A 20,240-nucleotide genomic window follows, 5' to 3' on the forward strand; every position below is an offset into this window, starting at 1 on the left:
CGCTTTTTTAGGATTTTGTAAGCAACTCAAACATGAAAAGGTTAAAAATATATAAATTTTACAGAAATTTCGTAAATATTATGAAACAAAGTCAACATATATTTTTATTTTTATTGATAATAATGTTTATTGACTGTGTTATAGAAAATTTACAATTTATTTGTTATCGACATATTTATTTTTATTCAAGTGTAACAGCATCTCTGAATAATGAAATGTAATAGATTTTGTGACTGTCACTTACAGAATAGCAAAATTGTCTCAAGTCTCAAAAATTGTCTCTAACTCTAATCTCAAATTTAGAGACTTGAGACTGTATCTCAATACAGAATCGCACGGTTAGCGTGGAATGCTTGATATATGAAAAAAAGAAATGTGGTGTCATGGGACACCAGCTAGGAACGAAGTTCCTTCGGCTAATGTAGAATCGATACAATTTGCAAAAAAAAATAATTTTATGTAGATTTTCTTGATATTTCTCTCAAATTTTGCTGATTAGTTTTTATTTAGGTACAGATAAGTTTTAAGAAAATTTAGGATTTTAAGAAATAATGAATTACGTAAAATAAAAAATAATTCAAATTATAGCTAAAATAACAAAAAATGTGTCTCTTAATTTTTGTTTGACACCATAAAATTACATAGAAATAGAGAGAGAAGGAATGAAAGAACGAAAGAAAGAGGGAGAAAGAGAAAGGTATTATGCACTACTCGCTGGTGTATACGACTGTCGCACCTAATTTTTTAAGGAAAAGGAATTGAAAGAATATGGCAACACAATGACACATTCAAAGCTCTAAAGCTTATTCACAAAAGCGCAATGTAAACTTTTTCAATGGTGAAGAAATGTGAAGGGGCAGAGAACGTATATTTATAGAGAAGGTTCACGATGACGAAAATTTAGGGATATTTCAATTTTGGGATATTACTGTTTTGGATGAGCATGTTTCACCACAGAAAATTATTAGCGTGTTTCACCACTTAACATCAGGGGACACGAAAATAGTAGAATTGAGCATTTTCAGTGTTAAATGAGAAAAATAATAATTCCAATGTTAAGGAATGTACGCTTACAGATTCGCATATTTACTATGCGCAAACGATGCTGCATATAATTTATACATACATACATATATTTGTCATGAAAGCACATACATAAGTATGTACATATGTATATATTTGAGCTATTTTATGATGAATTCCATAAAATCTTTGCAAATATATAATTGAATAAGATTTGTATTACTACCCAATTATGCATTTTATATAGGTTTGGTAAGACATTCATATGTATATTTATATACTTAAATAATTATTTGCTTTGGTCAATAGACTTTTCGATATCATGTTAAAAGACCAAGCGGTCGCACATTTGCCCATATATAATTATATGTGTATGTAAACAAATATAAGAACCATACGCATAATGTTCGTAAATTTGTCTACATGCAACAACTGTATGTAAATATGTACATTCAATGCTTCATGCGAAATTTCCGTTGACGCGGACAACTAATGACGAAGCTCATATTTTTTGCTTTCTTGTCAAAGAGTCAATGTGACTGATGTGCTGCACATAATGAGCGCGACAGACTGCAAACGACATCTGTGAAATATTAAAATACACACGTTCTTATAGACACAGTTATTGATGCAGCTGCACAACTACATAACTGTATCCATAAGAACGTGTGTATTTTAATATTTGACAGATGTCGCTTGCAGTCGGTCGCGCTCATTGTGTTCAGCACTTCAATGTGCCCAAAGACTGACGCGTCACAACATTGTGTTGTTGGTAGAAAATCCGAGCTGTGCCGAAAACACAAGCGAACGATCGCCAATTGCCACTGCTTCCCTTGCCGCTGTCACAGCTTCTCCAACAAACCAGCGTAAATATGTATGTATGTTTCTGTATGAGCTTGCATACATATCGACGCAGATTTTTGCAAGCCGCGTAACAATATTTTTTACATTCCTTGACAAATACAGTCAATCCCAGTTATGTGCCACAATCAAAGATACAGATTTTTGTGGTTTGTTAAAAATAAAAATATAATATGGCATATAAGCGAGTGGTACTTAAAACAATAATTTCGATGTATGTATGTTAAAAAACATACAGTGAGATGCTGCAAGATATAGGCAGTTAAGAGGGATGATTTTCATTTAAGCGGAGTACTACTTAACCGGGATCCACTGTACACACAAATCAGAGGAATATTGAATATTTTCTTTGACACATTTCTTGACTTGAGAATCGACAAATAAACTATGTTGTCAATTTTATTCTAATATATTTTAATATTTATATTTGCGGGGTTGTCGCTTTTGCCATCGTCGCGAAAAGACGCTTGTTGGCAAAGGCATGCTCGGGGAGATGTAATGGTATTTGTTTTTATGAATGAAGCAAGTTTGCCTGTTGAAAGTGCGCTTGCGTTCATGAATGAAAATATTGTTGGTGTGTGTTTTTCTACAAATTTGGGCATCGACTTGGCTGCCATATTGAATTGTGACGCTGCTGATGCTATTTGAAAGCATTGTTGTTTTTGTAGAACAATATTCGTAGTTTTTGCGGGTGACATAAGTACATCTGAACGTTTATATAAGTGTGTATGTTATGATATATACGTAGGATATCAGTGAAAGTAGATAGTTTTTTAGTGATCTAGGATATTTGCAAAAATTTTGTGGTGTTTTAAAGCGATAGAAAACTTGTTTCTGTCTAAGACTTACCGGGAGACTGGAACTTTTATTTGACTGGATGCTAATCACAAAATTAGATAAGTACAATAAATTGGTTCATTAGAATATATTTATTTGGCACTTACCTGCCCCTTTTTGGCAAATTTAAATATAAATTAAATAGGAATTTCCCCACGTAACAGCGAATCAAAACGTGCACTCAATTATTTTTTGCCGTTTTGACTTGGTCAACCAGCTGTTTTTTGTTTTTGTTTCGTTTCTCCTTCTTCTCCTTATTCATTTTGTTTTGGGTTACGGCATTGCCAGCCCACAAAATACAAGTAAGGTTTGTTAAGGCAAAGGACTGAACGTACCCACTGACAGGTGTTCCCAACTATTTTCTGGCAGAGTTATGGCCTCTGAGAATAGTTTGGGATGTACACCAGAGAATCCTTTTCGGAGGAACTCGAAAATTTTGAGAACGCCTCCAAAAGGCAAACTTGAAGAATCCGCCGCTGCTGGATCAGCAAAAAGATGTGAAAATGCCGACCAAACAGACAAAGGCGATAAATCTGAGCAGCTTCAGAATAGTGAAAATCCCAATATTTTCTGCAAATTGGGTATAAAAATTAGAGAGCTCGAAAGCATGATGTCCGGACAGAGACATATAAACGAAGCAATGCGTGATCTAGTAAGCTGCATCACAAGCTTGTATGAAAAGCAGGAGAATCCGTCGAAAAAGAGTCATGGTGGGGAAAGCGTCGCAGGTATCCCCTATTCAAAGTGAAAAAAATGCAACCGAAGAGACCACGCGAGATATTGGGATATTTGCCACCAACGAAGAAGCCCAAAAACATGAGCCACAAAGTGCAAGCGACATATAGTGAGGTCACTAAACTAATGCGCAAAGACGGTTTGAGAGACAAGACCCGCAGGCGAGAAATGGATAGACGTTGTCAGAAAGAAGAAACCGATCGAGAAGAGAATCAGATCGAAACCAGACGCTATTATCTTAACAAAAAAGGAGAGGGCGTCGTATGCCGATATCCTGAAGAAAATAAAAAATGTGACAAAGGCCTTGAAGAACTGGGTTCAAATGTGAGGTACATTAGAAAAACCCTCAAAGGAGACCTACTGATTGAATTAAAAAATCAAGCAGAAAAGAGAGCCGACACGTTCGAAAGCGCCCTAGAGGGAGTTATTGGTGAGATGGCCGTAATACAGTCCAAATCCCATAATATTACCATTGTATGCAAAGACTTGGACGAGATAACCACCCCTGAAGAAATCTGTGAGGCATTACAAAAGGAGTGTGTGATCCAAAACCTGGGGAAGCAAAATATAAAAAATCTGCGGAAAACTCGAAGTGGCACTCAAATAGCCCTTATATGCCTACGAGCTGAGGATGCCAAAACTTTACTCAAGTGTGGTAAAGTTAAGATCGGGTGGTCTATCTGTCGCCTCCGGGAATTTTCACCTATTACTCGTTGTTTTAGGTGTTTCCAACTTGGACATATAGCACACAAATGTTGCAGCCCCATTGATAGGTCTTCCCTTTGTACACGTTGCGGAACCCCAGGTCACGTAGTAAAGTCATGTACAAATTCCCCAAGTTGTATGCTCTGTAAAGGGGAGCACTCCGTTTTAAATACGGTCTGTCCTAAATACGCAGATATGTTGAAGACAACGAAATAATGAAAATATTGCAACTAAATCTCAACCATTGCGCTGCAGCACAAGACCTTCTGAAACAGACAGTGCTAGAAGAAAACATAGATGTCGCTCTATTAAGCGAACAATATTCTCAACGTTCGGAAAGCACTTGGAATAAAGATATAAGTGGCAAGGCGGCAATATGGGCCTGCAAAGGTCAAGCCTTCACATCACGTTCCAACGAAACCCATAACGGCTTTACATGGGCGAATATACAAGGAATATTTTTTGTAAGCTGTTATGCTCGTCCTAGTGCAACAATTAGCGAATTTGAAGACTTTCTCCTGGAGCTATCCCTAGAAATCAGAAGCAAATCGCCAATAATTATAGCGGGAGATTTTAACACGTGGTCGCCTCATTCTAGAATTTTTGAGTCAAACAAACCTTACGATTCTAAACAGTGGCACACAAAATACCTTTCAAAAGGGAAATAAAGGTTCAATAATAGATTTAATGTTTGTTAACGACTCGCTTAGCAGGCATACTGTGGAAGGTGTCAGATATGTACACAAATAGTGACCATATGGCTATAATTGCTGAGGTCTCGTTCTCCCAAGAAACGGAACACTGTCCGAGAAATACCTCCCGAGAACGAAGTTGGCGGCAAAATGAATTTGATACTGACGTTTTTGAGAGTGTCTGGAGTACGGCAAATGCATCAGGCGAAAACGCAACCCAATTAGTATCCGCTGTGCGGAAGGAACTAGTTGCAGCTTGCGATGCAACTATGCGCAGGACGAGATACTATAACAATCGAAAGCCGGTATACTGGTGGAACGACGAAATTGCCAAGCTGCGGAAGCTCTGTCATTCAGCTAGACGCCGCCTACAGCGTAATCAGGGAAGTGATAATGAAATCAGCCTTAGAGAAGCATTTAAATGCCAAAAAAAGCTCCTGAAGTCAGCCATTATCCGTAGTAAGAGATCCTGTTTCGAAAAGCTCTGCGAAGAAGCCAACATAGACCCCTGGGGAACGGCATACAAAATTTGTATGTCGAAGTTTAAAACTAAGTCGCAGCAGCCCAAGAACGCATTATTTATGAAAAATGTTGTCGAAACGTTATTCCCGACACATGCTGCCATTTCCTTTATTAGACGAAACGAAGCTACGGAGCCACCTCTATTAGTCACAGAAGACGAACTATTGGCTATTGTGAAAAAAATCAAAAACTCCAAAGCGCCTGGAATAGATGTTATACCAAATAGAGCCCTTAAAGAAGCCATAACTCTAAGGCCCGGTTTATTTGTTAACATGTACAATGCGTGTATATTAGAAGAGGTATTCCCCGACCCGTGGAAGATACAACGTCTGGTTCTACTGCCAAAGCCGAAAAAGCCACCAGAAGAACCTTCATCTTATCGACCTCTTTGCATGCTCGACACTATTGGGAAAGTGTACGAAAGCATTGTAAGAAACCGCTTGGAGATAGCAATCCAAAAAGCCGGCGGATTATCAGAGAGACAATACGGCTTTATTAGAAAGAGGTCCACTGTCGACGCACTAAGAGAAGTAGTCGACACTGCGAAATGTGCAATAAGTGGAAAAAGATGGAAAGGTGGTACAAAAAAATACTGCGCGCTAATAACCCTGGATGTAAAGAACGCGTTCAACTCCGCAAAATGGGCAAATATAATAAAAGCTCTACACGACATACACGCTCCTCATTATCTAATAAATATTATAATGAGTTACTTTCAAAATAGGAGATTGCTATTCGAGACGGACGAAGGCACTCAGAGCTACACTATCTCCAGTGGAGTTCCGCAAGGCTCGGTTTTAGGCCCGCTGCTATGGAACCTGATGTACGACGGAGTGCTAAGAATACCGCAAACACAAAATGTGAAAACAATCGCATATGCGGATGACCTCATAGTGGTAGCTGTAGCTAAACATCTGGATGACCTTCGGATCAAATGCAACGACAGCATAAATGGTTTGCGCAGATGGTTCGCTACCATGAGTCTAGAGCTTGCTGAGCAGAAAACAGAAGTCCTGCTCATAAGCTCCAGGAAAATTGAGGAGAAAATATCGCTCACCATAGGAGAATGTGAGTTTACTTCACAGCCGCAGTTGAAGTACCTTGGGGTAATAGTGGACTCGCGACTCAAGTTCAAGGAACACTTGGTAAATGCGACACGTAAAGCAAATAAAATAAATAATGCGTTATCTAGAATGATGGCAAATAAAGGCTGTGTGCGTTCCAGCCGACGATGTTTAATAGCTAAGGTAATATGTTCAGTTATCCTGTATGCGGCTCCAATATGGATACAGGCGCTAGAAATAAAATCATATGCTAGACCGATTAACACAGTGCATAGACTTTCAGCAATACGCGTGATAAGTGCTTTCCGAACCATTTCAAATGACGCTGCTGAGGTACTAGCCAGTATGGCACCGATTGACATCCAGGGAGACGAATTCGCGCGAATATGTATATAACTTGTCGGAGATGTCTACCACAGCAAAAAGAGGTGAGAAAATTAAAAGCATTGAAATGTGGCAGCAGCGGTGGCAAACTTCATGCAAAGGACGTTGGACCTACCGACTGATCTCGACATACATTCGTGGATAGGTAGACAATATGGGGACCTTGACTACCACCTTACCCAAATACTCAGTGGGCATGGTTGCTTCAGAAGCTACCTATTCAAATATCGTCATGACGTTAGTCCATACTGTCCGACGTGTACAGAGTGTATAGAAGACTCTGAACACGTGTTCTTTTATTGCCCTCGGTTTTCAAGTATAAGGGAAAAGTTGAAAACCACCCTGGGGGGTAGTTTCTCGGTGGAAAATTTGACTGCACTTATGTGCGAGTCCTCTGTAAAGTGGAAAGCTGTTAGCGGAGCGGCAAATCTAATTATGACAAAATTGAGACATTTAGAACAGATTAGGCGTCAGTCAGTCCGTGCAATAGAGGAGAAGTAATACTTTGTCCAGTTGTCCCGTGGGAGAGACATAAGGTGGGAGCAGGTTAGGTTTAGCGGATTAAAGTCCTGCACTCCGGCTTTCGATGCTTCCTCCTACTATAAAAAAAAAAAAAAAAAAAAAAAAAATAAGTGTGTATGTTGTGTATGCATTATTTGTGTGGGAATGCCATGCGCACATATTTACATGTGTACTCATATTTGTATTGTGGTTGGTATACATTATTTGTTCGGCAATGTCGTACACACATGCATGTACATACATATAGAGCAGTGCGCGCACACTTTTTACTGATAAATGATATTACGATTTGAATTTGAATTATACTTACATACATATGTGCATACATTAAAATTAAATGACATATTATTGTAATATGTATATTAAGTTTTTATGATATTATGATAGTATCTCATATAATCAAATAACTCTTAATTTCACATTAACTACAAACATTGTTTTGAAAATAGCATAATTTAGTTAGAATGATATAAATTATGCATATATTCATAGAAATACGCAAAATGATAATCACATCAATTAACATGATGGCATGTGAGCATATAAAAATATAAGCAAAAGGCCAACATACGTCTGTAATAGCAATGCATGATTCTGAGCATAATTTTCATTAAATGCTCAGCTCTGTTCACGCGCCACTGTTAAGATTTCTCCTTCTTAGCTAGCTGTGGTGAAATGCACTCATCGCATTTTGTTAGCTTTTGACAGTTCACACGCTTGTCCGTTGTTGGACCTTCTCTATAAATATACGTTCTCTGCCAAAACTAATTTGCATACACAATAATGTTACAGATTTTCATGCCTAATTATTTTGCAAAACTTAAAGGTAGGCTATAACTAGCGATATTACAGTCTTTTTCTTACGGGTTATTTCTTACGGTTTTACTATCACTTTTTTTCAGTTAGGTCCCGCAGCAAAATCCCTATCTTCTCCAAGCCTGACGTAAGGAACTTCGTTCCAAAAATATGTAGTTCACAATGCATCCCACGCTTTTCTCACAATAATGCAGGAATTTTTCCTTCATTATTATTGTTAGTTTATACAAAGGATTATTTTTCACTTTTTAGTTTGATATGCTTTAAAAGCGTGTTTTTTAGTTTTTTTAAACAATATTTATTTTTAATTTTTTAGTGTGATGTGATAAACCCCAAATTTGTTAAAATATGAACTATGACATGTGAAATTGTTTAAGTAAATCGATAATTAGGCAGCATTTAATACCTACTCGTAACCTTTCATTGACAGAAAAGTAACGGTACAGACTTGGTTTAATCCATTGCTATTGTTCTTGGCTAGCACTTATAATTCAAGTGGTCGACACGGAAAGTAGGTAAACTAGGTAGGTGGGTTGTCTCATTTTCCATTTCTTCAGGTAGAAGGGTTAAAATATTAGATAGGTAGAATATTTTTTGTGTATTTTACATTTTTACGAATTCTTATTTTATATTGAAATAAGCTATTTATTCTTTCATAAGATTTACCAATATTGTGAAATATAAACGAATATTACTTAAATCGTATTCTCCGCCAATAGATTCGGTGACAATTTTTGAAAAGCTCACATCGACGTGACAGCCAAAGTTTAAAAAAAAAAGGAGTTTTCTATTGCAGTTGCTTTACGGAGGCGTTTTGAAAAGTAGGATCTGAAATTTTTTTGAAGTTATACATACTTCTTTTACGAGTTCGGAAAAGGTTGCGATAGATTCAGGTTGCGCAACCTAGCTCAATATCAATATACGCAACCTTGCTCAAGGTTGCGCAACCTTGCTCAATATGAATCTAGGCAACCTTGTCTGCGAAGATGTTCGAGCAGCAAGCGAAGCGGTGACAATCGGCGATCGCTTGTTCGTTTCTTTCGGCACAGCACGGCTTTTCTACCAACAACACAATGTTGCCATGCTTATGCTGTTGTTGTTTTTGTAGAACAATTTTTCAATTTTTGGTTGGTGACTTAATCAATTAAAAAATCAATTCTGTTGGGATTCGAACCTACGTACCTACGTGCTCGTCGTAACTTTTCAAGCGCTTACCACCAAGACCACCATTGACACTTGTATTGCGTTGTCCTAATTATGGTTTGGTTATGCATGAAAGAAATATACAATGGATCGCCGATTGTTCCCTCTTTCCTTGCTGCTGCTGCGCATATGTATGTTTGTATGCTTGTTCATTATTGAAGTTATACTGCTTTTTCTTTCCTTTGTCTTTCATTTTTGCGAATTCTCAACTATTTTATGTGCTCTTTTGTTAAAATACCCTGCGTTGGCCCTTGAAAAATTAGGGCTATACTTTACAGGATTATTTCTGTAGTTAGTCTTCATTTACATTTTTTGGAAATCGACCCGCGATGACGAGATATATCGTTTTATCTGACAGCGTGAGGTTTAAGAAGTTCATTTCTAATTTTGTCTTGTGGCATATTAGAAATGATGTTTCTTCGAAAATCGTTCGCTTACAACGGATAAAACGACTTCTGAGTGGTGATTTTAATGAATAAATTCCTTTTGGTTGAAATGCTCTGCGTTGGCCGTTGAAAAGTTAAGACTATACTTCTCATCATTCATTCCTTTCATTTTTTTCAAAGAAATTAATGACCTTTAGAAATATGCATATTTGGATTATTTCGTTGTCATTTCCATATTCGTAGCAATAGAATTTCTATGGCATAAGTAAAGTAATGGCCGCCGATTGTCACCCTTTGCCGCTGTAGCAGCTTCGCCTACAAACATGCGTAAATACTTATGTATGTAAGTATACGTATGCTCGTGAATACATACCGACGCAGATTTTTGCGAGAAGCACCAGAAAGTTGTGACTTTTAGCTTTTGCCATCGTCGCGCAAAGACGACTTGTTGGCAAAGGCAGGCTCGGGGAGATAATAAATTATTTTAAAAAAAGTGAATTTAAGTTTTCTAGTTTTCTTTCATACAAAATGATATGCATTTCTTGGAATATCACTAAGAAGTATAACTTCATCCGCGCGTAGGGACTCCACGCACCTTTTTTTTACAATAAAAATTCTATTATGAGTATTAATTTTTTTATTTCCTAAAAGTCACATGTTTTGCATTATTTGATATTATTTCTTCTGGTGCGCGGTTATACTATATGTGGCAGAGAACGTATGTATGTATATTTATAGAGAAGGTCCAACAACGGACAGGCGTGTAAACTGTCAAAAGCTAACAATATGCGATGAGTACATTTCACCACAGCAGGCTAAGAAGGAGAAATTTTAACAGTGGCGCATGAACAGAGCAGAGCATTCAATGAAAATTATGCTCAGAAACATGCATTGCTATTACAGACGTATGTTGGCTTTTTGCTTATATTTTTATATGCTCACATGCCACCATGTTAATTGATGTGATTATCATTTTGCGTATTTCTATGAATATATGCATAATTTATATTTTTCTAATTAAATTATGCTATTTTCAAAACAATATTTGTAGTTAATGTGCAATTAAGAGTTATTTATTAAAATATTTCTTATGTTTGAGAATATATTATAATTTCATATGTATATGAATATGTTTGTAAATATAATATACATATGTACGTATACATACACTATCATAATATCATAAAAACTTGATATACATACATATTACAATAATATGTCATTTAATTTTCATACGCATCTACATATCAGCTCATAATTACATATGCACATAGGTATGTATGTATGTAAGTACAATTCAAATTCAAATCGTAATATCATATATCAGTAAAAAGTGTGCGCCCACTGCTCTATATGTATGTACATGCATGTGTGTACGACATTGCCGAACAAATAATGTATACCAACCAACTTACAAATATGACTACACATGTACATAAATATGGCGAACTAAGGGGCGAAATAAGCAAACTGCTGGGAGACCAGGCACAAATCAAAGCGCTTACCCACGAAGTCATAATAGAGATTCGGGACCTGGACGAAATCACAACCAAGGAGGACATTTCGGAAGCTATACGGAAGCAGGTGAAAAAACTAAATAACTTTGATGTGAGTGCGATAAAAACCCTCAGGGCGGCATATGCGGGTACACAGGTAGCGGTAGTAAGCCTCCCTACGCTGGAAGCAAGGATTCTGCTAGATGAGCGAAAAAATTAGGATAGGCTGGGTAGTCTGCAGGTTAAGAGAGAAACCCAATTTAAAAAGGTGTTTCAGGTGCTTGGAATATGGGCATCTGGCAGCAGCATGTAAAAATTCGGACGACAGGAGCAAGTGCTGTCTAAGATGTGGCGAAAAAGGGCACTTCGCACAGACGTGCGACAAGGCTCCCTCTTGTGGTGCTTGCAAGAGCAAGGGAAGGGAAAACTCAAACCACCAAATAGGTAGTAAAAGATGCCCTCTATATCAGGAAGCATATAAAAAATTCAACAAATGAAAGTTATCCAGCTAAACCTGAATCATTGTGAAGCGGCGCAAGATTTGCTTAAGCAAACCGTCTTTGAGGAGAAGGTGGACGTGGCAATACTGTGCGAACAGTACAAAAACATAGACAGCGCCACATGGGCTTCAGACACCACCCGCAAAGCTGCCATATGGGCATGTGGAGGTAAAGCTTTCCAGGAAAAGCCACTACTAGGAAAGCCCTACTTCACACGAGCCAGGATCTGTGGAATCAACTTTTATAGCTGCTATATACCACCGAGTGTCCCGCAAGGCGCGTTTGAGAGGATTTTGGATGATCTGGTACAGGAAATCCTAACAACTACGAATAACGTGGTAGCAGGTGATTTTAACGCATGGGCTGTGGACTGGGGAAGTGTCAGTACGAACAAACGAGGAGACGCTCTTCTCAAGGCATTCTCATCACTCGAAGTGGTGCTATTAAATACTGGAAATAGGAACACTTTCGAAAAAAATGGCCGTGGATCCGTGATTGACATCACGTTTGTTAGTAGCCCGTTGGTACGATCAACATGCTGGGAAGTGTCGGACCTCTATACACATAGTGACCACCTAGCTATCATAATGGAGATTGGAAAATCCAGGAGTGGAATATACACGCACGCAAAGATGGTACAGACAAAAGGATGGAAAGCAGAAACGTTCGACGAAAATCTCTTTCGGCTTATGCTAGATGACAACATCGCAAATGTAGAAGATACAGAACGACAGGCGGAGATATTGGTGAGGCATGTCAGCAAAGCATGTGACGCTGCAATGTGCAGGAAAAAACAAGGCGCTAACGCTTACAGACAGCCTGCATACTGGTGGAATAGTGCAATCGACAGCCTGAGAACTGATTGCAACAAAGCAAGGCGTACTTGCCAGAGGAGACGAAGTGGGCCAGAATACGAAAACCTGCGCGAAAGTTTTAAGAGGAAACGCCGTGAGCTCAAGAAAGCAATCAAAAGAAGCAAACTCTCCTGTTTCAAAGAGCTCTGCGAAAATGCCGATGAGAATCCATGGGGCGATGCGTACAAAATAGTGATGTCAAAACTCAAAGGAAACAAAGGGAGAACACCAACCTGTCCCACCCTATTGAAAAACATCGTGGAAACGCTTTTCCCTACGCAGAGTAACGAAGGGCCTGTATTAGCAAATATATCTACGGTAATAGATGCACCATCGGTCACCGACGATGAAGTGATTGAAGCAGCCAAAAGGTTTGGAAATACCAAAACACCGGGTCTAGATGGAATCCCCAACAAGGCCCTTAAAACGGCCATAGCACACAAAGCGGTTCCCTTTTCACAGCTCTTTACCCGCTGTTTGCAAGAAGGTGTCTTTCCAAAAATTTGGAAGAAACAGCGCTTAGTACTTTTGCAGAAACCAAACAAACCGGCTGGAGAACCAAGTTCGTACCGCCCACTCTGCATGCTAGACACGCTTGGAAAAATTTTGGAGAGAATAATATGCGTACGTCTGGAGAAGCATCTGGAGCAAGAATATCCAGGACTCGCCGAAAACCAATTTGGTTTTCGTAAGCACAAGTCAACTATCGATGCGATCACAAAAGTGACAAATGTGGCAAGCAAGGCTATCGAAGGAACGAGGTGGATGTATGGTACGAAAGAATACTGTGCAGTCGTAACGTTTGACGTTAAAAATGCGTTCAATTCTGCGTATTGGCCATACATAATGAGCGCTCTGGAAGACAAAAGAACACCGAAGTATCTGTTGAGAATTATCTCCAAATACCTGTCGAATAGGCTGCTACTCTATGATACCGATGAGGGACCAAAGCAGTACAGGGTGACGGGAGGGGTACCACAAGGCTCAGTGCTAGGTCCACTGCTGTGGAACGTGTTGTATGACGGAGTACTTCGACTACCATTAGAAAGAGGGGTCCAAATCATCGGGTACGCCGATGATATTGCGGTAACGGTGGTAGGAAAAGAAATCAGTCAAGTAGAAAGTTTATGTGAAGACACCGCTTCAAGAATAAAGAGCTGGCTCACGGCAAAAAAGCTTCAATTAGCAGCCCAAAAAACGGAAGCAGTGCTAATTACCAGCAGAAAAAAATTAGAAAATGCTACTTTCAATATTGATGGCCATAGCATAACGACTCAGCAGTCGTTAAAATACCTAGGCGTTGAAATAGACACGCGGCTTAATTATTACACGCACATTGAAAAGTCATGTGCAAAAGCGACGCGAATAACGGTGGCCCTATCCAGGATGATGGCTAATATTGGAGGACCAAGCCAGGGCAAGCGAGCACTCTTGGCTAAAGTGAGTCAATCGGTGCTAATGTATGCGGCGCCAATATGGGGAAAATATGCCAACAAGCGTCTTTTCGCGACGATGGCAAAGGCTAAAAATCATAAATTGAACAATTTCTGATATTTGTATGAGAAGGAAAAAGCGACAACCCCGCAAATATAAGTATAGAATAAAATTGACAACATAATTTATTTGTCGATTTTGAAGTCAAGAAATGTGCCAAAGAAAATATTTAATACTCCTCTGATTTATGTGTACAGTGGATCCCGGTTAAGTAGTAGTCCGCTTAAATGAAAATCATCCCTCTTAACTGCCTATATCTTGCTGCACCTAACGGTTTTTTAAAATACATAGAAATTATTGTTTTAAGTACCACTCGCTTAAGTATCCGCACCCGCTTATGTGCCATATTAAATTTTTTTTTTAACAAACCATAAAAATCTGAATCTTTGATTGTGTGTATCTGCGCTGGTTTGTAGACGAAGCTGGTACAACGGCAAGGGAAGCAGTGGCAATTGGCGATCGTTCGTTGGTGTTTTCGTCACAGCTCGGATTTCCTACCAACAACACAATGTTGTCGTCGAGTCATTCTTTCGACACATTGACTCTTTGACATGAAAGCAAAAAATATGAGCTTCGCCATTGGTTATCCGCGTCAACGGAATTTCTCATAAAGCATTGAATGTACATATTTACATACATTTGTTGCATGTAGACAAATTTACAAACATTATGCGTATGGTTCTTTTATATTTGTTTACATGCACACATAATTTATATGGGCAAATGTGCGACCGCTTGGTCTTTTAACATGATATCGAAAGGTTTAATGACCAAAGCAAATATTTATTTAAGTATATAAGTTAGCACGAACCAAGCATAAAGTGCAACTATGTCAACAACCCCGAAATTACAGCGCAAGCGACAACTGGTAAATTCTGCCGATGCAACCTCAGCACATCCGGCACATGCCAATCGAATTGCTTATACTAATTCTAGGAAATAGATCACGCCACTTAATAATTCCGTGGCTTAGAATAAGTATAAATTAACCAAATTTTTAAATTTAAGTTGGAGTCGTTTTTGGTCAATAAAGCGGACACACTGTCCGATTAAAAAATAATTTTTTTGGTATTCCATACCCGGGAATACATAACTGGCGCCCGAGCAAATTCAGTCGGGCCGGTAGGAAAACTGGCGCCCGGTTGAAAAAGTATTTTCGATAGCGGTCCCTGAATAACAAAAGTAAAAAGGAGGCATCGACGTGCCAGCCTTATCGAAAGACATAAGTAGCAGCAAGTGAAGTGAAAAAGTATTTTCGATAGCGGTCCCTGAGTAACAAAAGTAAAAAGGGGGCATCGACGTGCCAGCCTTATCGAAAGACATAGCAGCAAGTGAAGTGAAAAAGTTTAGGCCAGCGAAATAATTGTTGTGAAAAACATAAAAGTTTTAGCAGTGATAAAATACAACAAGCAACAATAACAATGCAATTTAAATAGCGTTTATTGGCGACTACCAAATTGTAATTGTAACTAAAAGCGTAGATATGTACGAAAGTAATTATTATAATTAACAAAACTGTAACAGAACAATACTCTAAATTTGTGATTTTATATAAAACAGTAAACAAACACAAGCCTCATTATAAAATCCTAGTGTTAAAGATTAATTACGCGCGCGATCACACATGATAGTTAAAATCAAGCGAGTGAATGGCTAAAAATGTTTAGCCGAGCAGCACAAGCAACAACAACTATTGCTCACATAATCAACGACGGCTAGTGTTTGATAGTGGGGCTGTACAATTTGCCAACGTTGGCAACGAAGTAAACCAGCAGCAGCAGCATCTAGAAACATCAGGATTAGAATAAGAAAATTTTTTTAAATTATAAGAATTATTTAAATTAATTTAAATTATATTAAATTGTAAAATGGCTAATCCCAACAACTTGGTCAGACCTCCCATTCTTCCTTCTAACCAATCCACTCCTCAAGCGACAAATAACACTCAATTAAGTATAGACGACTTGACATCATTAATAGCGAATATAGCGACAAATATACTACAGCAGCAAGGACCAAAGGTAGTACAGGCCACCCTAAATCCGGATGCCAACTTGGCGACTACAACTGATCAAACTATAGAGGACAGACATAGAGGAATTTTAGACGGTTTAGATAGGATCCCTGATGTAGTGAAGTGTCTAAAAGAATTTTCTGGCCGCCCAGGAGATTTCATATCGTGGAAAAAAGTGTAGACCGTATATTAAATATATACGAACCATTAAAAGGAACCCCGATATACTACGGAATCCTTAGTGTAGTTAGAAATAAGATTGTAGGCAATGCAGATATGGCATTAGAATCTTATAACACGCCACTTGATTGGTCAGCAATAACAAAATGTCTGGCAATGCATTATGCCGACAAGCGTGACCTATCCACCTTAGAGTATCAAATGACAACTCTAGTACAAGGTAATAAAACGGTTGTTGAATTCTATCAGCAAGTATACAAACACCTCTCATTAATTTTAAATAAACTAGGATGTACCGAAATGAGCAACGAATCTCTACTAATGATAACGCAATCATACAGGGATAAAGCTTTCGACACCTTCATAAGAGGATTAAATGGCGACCTCCCACGATTACTGAGAATAAGAGAACCGGTCGACTTACCTCAGGCCCTTCATTTATGCCTGAAAGTAGACAACCAGAATTTTCGCATGAATCATGCTCACAATGTGAAAACGGCATACCAAACTCCTCAACTCTATCCTAAGCGACGTTCTTCACAGGAACAACTGCAATCCTTTTACCTTAAATTGGCGTACTTGCCACAACCAAATCAAACAAATTGGCAATCTAGACAACAATTTCCTAACCAAATTCAGCATACAATTACTCCACCCAGGCCACCTAAACCTCAACCCCGGCCAGAACCCATGGAAGTTGACGAGAGTATGCAATCACGTCGAATTAACTATATGAACAGAACTCCTCAAAATCAATTTCAAGGGAAAAGACCACCATCAGTTAATAATCAGCAACAAAGGAAAACCCAAAGAACTTTCCACATTGCCACAATGTCGAAAGATGTGGAGAATGATTATTCGGAAGACGAACCATCTGAAGTTCATTTCTTAGCTTGATGAAGCAAGAGCTGATAACGGGAAAATTCTTAAGTTTTTGGTAGATACAGGATTTAGTAAAAACTACATTCAACCACACTTGGTTAAAAAACGTATTAAAAATAAAAACCCATTTTTTGCAAAAACAGTAACAGGTGATGTTAAAATTAATGAACACACAATGCTAAAACTATTTGGTCTAGATAACGAAATCAAGTTTTTCTTAATGCCATCCTTAAAGACATTCGATGGAATTTTGGGAAACGATACATTAAGAGAGCTTCAAGCAATTATCTACACAAATGAAAATTATTTAATAATAAAAAATCGAATAAAAATGAAACTAAAGCAGCTTCCATCAAAGGCAGTAAATGCAATACATATAAAGGACGAGCACTTATCGTCACAGCAGAAGACTAGCATTAAGCAAGCAGTAGACGCATTCCCAAATCTGTTCGCGGAGCCGAGCGAAAAATTAACATACACAACAAAAGTTGTTGGAGAAATAAGAACCGTAACGGACTTTCCTGTTTACTCGAAATTTTACCCATACCCAGCATCTCTCAAATCAGAGGTAGAAAAGCAGGTAAAGAAACTTTTAGATGATAAGATTATAGACCCTCTAGGTCTCCCTACAATTCACCCTTGTGGATCGTCCCGAAAAAGGCCAACTCAGCGGGGAATAAACAGTACCGAATGGTCATCGATTACCGAAAATTAAACTCAGTCACGACAGCAGACAGATATCCAATTCCTGAAATAACAGAAGTAATTTCGCAGCTCGGCGAAAGCAAATTTTTCTCAATGTTAGATCTGAAAAGCGGATTTCATCAAATTCCTCTAAGAGAATCTGACATCGAAAAAACGGCATTTTCCATCAACAATGGTAAATACGAATTTACACGTTTACCATTTGGTTTGAAAAATGCTCCTTCTATTTTTCAGTGCGCTCTTGATGATATCCTGCGTGATCACATAGGAAAATACTGTTATGTCTACATCGATGACATAATTATATTCAGCAAAACGGAATAAGAGCACCTTTTTCACATTAATACAATTTTCAATACCTTGGACGAAGCCAACATGAAAGTTCAGTTGGATAAGTGTCACTTCTTCCAAAAGGAAGTAGAATTTTTAGGGTATGTCATATCTCCAAATGGCATAAAAACGAATCCTGCAAAAGTTGAAGCAATTGCCAACTTTCCAGAACCTATAACTTTAAAAGAGCTTCGCAGTTTTCTTGGTTTGTCAGGATACTACAGAAGATTCACAAAAGACTATGCGAAATTAGCAAAACCACTGACTTCTCTTCTGAGAGGGGAAGAAGGTAGAATATCGAAAACAAATCCGCAAAAGTAAAAATACTTTTGAATGGAAGAAACAATATAAGCTTTCAATAATATAAAACGTTCACTCACTTCCAAAGATGTGATACTTGCATATCCTGATTATAAGAAAAATTTCGAACTGGTAACAGACGCCTCCAACTTTGCAATCGGAGCCGTACTATCGCAAGACTCAAAGCCTCTGGCATTTATCTCAAGAACATTGAGCAAGGCGGAGGAACATTACGCCGCCAATGAAAAAGAGATGCTAGCCATAATTTGGGCTGTGAATTCATTTAGGAATTACTTATATGGCTCAGCTAAAGTACAAATCTTTACTGATCACCAGCCGCTCACTTATGCTTTGAGCAATAAGAATAACAATCGTAAGATGAAAAGGTGGAAAGCAGCCTTAGAAGAATATTAATACGACTTACATTATAAACCTGGGAAACAAAACGTCGTAGCAGATGCACTATCCAGGATACCCCCGAAGGAATCACAGGTTAACAGTCTATCAATAGCAACCAATTCGAATGATAGCTCGTCCCATAATTTAATTTATAGCATAGAAGCCCCTATAAACGCTTTCAAAAACCAAATAATTTTAAAAACAGATAGAACATCTACGTACCAATTTAAAATTGTGTTTCCTACATATCATAGACACATAATTACGGAACCTGATTATTCCGAACAAACCCTTAAATAAATTCTAAAAAGATATTTGAACCCATCAGTTATAAACTGTATAAAAGCGGAAGAATATGTTATGGGCAAAATACAAGAGGTCTACCCATTACATTTTAGCAAATACCAAGTTAGGTTCACACAGATACAAGTGGAAGATATACCTAATGGAAAAGAACAGGAAGAGATCATTATAAAAACGCACAATAGGGCGCACAGAAATACTAGGGAAAATAAAATGCAAATTCTGGAAAAGTACTATTTTCCTGCAATGGCAAGTAAAATAAAGAAAATTATAAGAAACTGTGCAACATGCAAGGAAAGCAAATATGACCGACGTCCAATAAAACCTCAAATTCAGGCCACACCCATTCCACAGTTCGCAGGCCAAATAGTGCACATTGATATATTATAGTTGGTAAGGAATTAGTTCTAACCGCGATGGACAAGTTCTCTAAATACGCAATAGCAAAACCCATTCGATCGAGAGCATCGGAACACATCAGACAGCCTTTACGCGATATCCTTTTTTCCTTTGTTCCAGAAGCAATAGTGATGGATAACGAGAAATCTTTTAATTCTGAAGCAATAAACTTCATGATAGAAAATGAATTCGGAATCAATATTTTTAGAACCGCTCCGTATACAAGTTGTTCAAACGGACAGGTAGAACGTTTCCATTCTACATTACAAGAAATAATGCGATGTCTTCAAAAGGAGAGCACGTACCGTTCATTCCACGAATTGTTGGATAAATCAGTTTTCGAATATAACTCCACTATTCATACGACAACAGGAAGAAAACCTGTAGAAATATTCTTTGGCAGTCGTGTTTATAGAAACCCTAAAATAATGGAGAAAGACAGACAAGAAACTATAAACAGACTCCTAGCGAAACAAAACGCAGACCTTACATACCATAACAAGAACAGATCACCTCCAAGCACATATGCGGAAGGAGATATCATATTTGTCAAAGTAAATAGAAGATTATGAAATAGTTATCGGCTAGATTTAGAAAAGAAATTATTTCGAAAAAATTTAATACAACAATAGTA

At 38.1% G+C, this 20,240-nt stretch overlaps 1 long non-coding RNA gene and 1 pseudogene across 3 annotated transcripts in view; one reads left to right on the forward strand and one right to left on the reverse strand.

Moving 5' to 3' along the window:
• The window catches only part of LOC120781602, a 91,202-nt gene that overhangs the window by 26,364 nt on the left and 44,598 nt on the right, over positions 1 to 20,240 (reverse strand). The gene's annotated exons all lie outside the window — the stretch shown is intronic.
• On the forward strand, positions 9,626 to 9,828 carry LOC120781911 (annotated as a pseudogene).

Source organism: Bactrocera tryoni, unplaced genomic scaffold, assembly GCF_016617805.1.
Source record: "Bactrocera tryoni isolate S06 unplaced genomic scaffold, CSIRO_BtryS06_freeze2 scaffold_7, whole genome shotgun sequence".
NCBI classification, from domain to species: domain Eukaryota; kingdom Metazoa; phylum Arthropoda; class Insecta; order Diptera; family Tephritidae; genus Bactrocera; species Bactrocera tryoni.